Below are 799 nucleotides of genomic sequence, written 5' to 3' on the forward strand. Positions count from 1 at the left end.
ATCAATACTCAAACCCTAACAAGATCCTTTCCACACAAATCACAGATAAGTCCCTAAATGCAAACTAAAAATTTGGAAGGAGCCCTTACCTTAACATTAGCTTTAACGTGGGTTTCCGGTACCACGAGTAAAACCGGTAAAAATCTTCGCTCGCAACGTCGCCTCCAAATTGGTCCCCTAGCACCGTAGCGTGGTAGTGATCAACTTTTCCTTCTAACTCTTCGCGAAACGAAGCTTAGATCTAGGAGAAACATGGGGGTTTGTGTTTGAATCTCTAATACCGTTTTTCTTCGTTTTCGAATCAAAGAGGAAGAGTGAAGTTAAGAAATCCTTATCCTAACACTCACCAAGCTTTGGGTTTCTAAACTTGAAGAAAGAAAGCAAATAAGGATGAAAATGGAGGAGAATAAGGAAATTGGTGCGCGTGAGTGACAGAGGAAGAAGATGGAAAAATCAGATTTTCCTTCCTTTCTTTTTCTTTCCTTTGTTTTTCCTTTCTTCCTTTTTCCTTCTTTCCTTTTTATATCCTTTTCTTTTCCCTTTCCTTCCTTCTATTTTCCTTTCTTTTTCCCTCCAACCAAACATAATTATGTATTAAATATAACTTAACAAATATCTCAAAATATCTAGATATTTGTTAAATTACCATTTTACCCGTAACGCATTAAATTCTCCGTAAAGGATTCACCGCAGTTAATTTAATTTATTCATCGACGAGTAATTCCAAACGGCATCAAAATAAATTTTTGATCATATAAACTTCAAAATATTAACTTTGGCTAAAAAAAAGCCTCCGAGC

This window comes from Cicer arietinum, chromosome 1 (assembly GCF_000331145.2).
Source record: "Cicer arietinum cultivar CDC Frontier isolate Library 1 chromosome 1, Cicar.CDCFrontier_v2.0, whole genome shotgun sequence".
Taxonomy (NCBI): Eukaryota; Viridiplantae; Streptophyta; class Magnoliopsida; order Fabales; family Fabaceae; genus Cicer; species Cicer arietinum.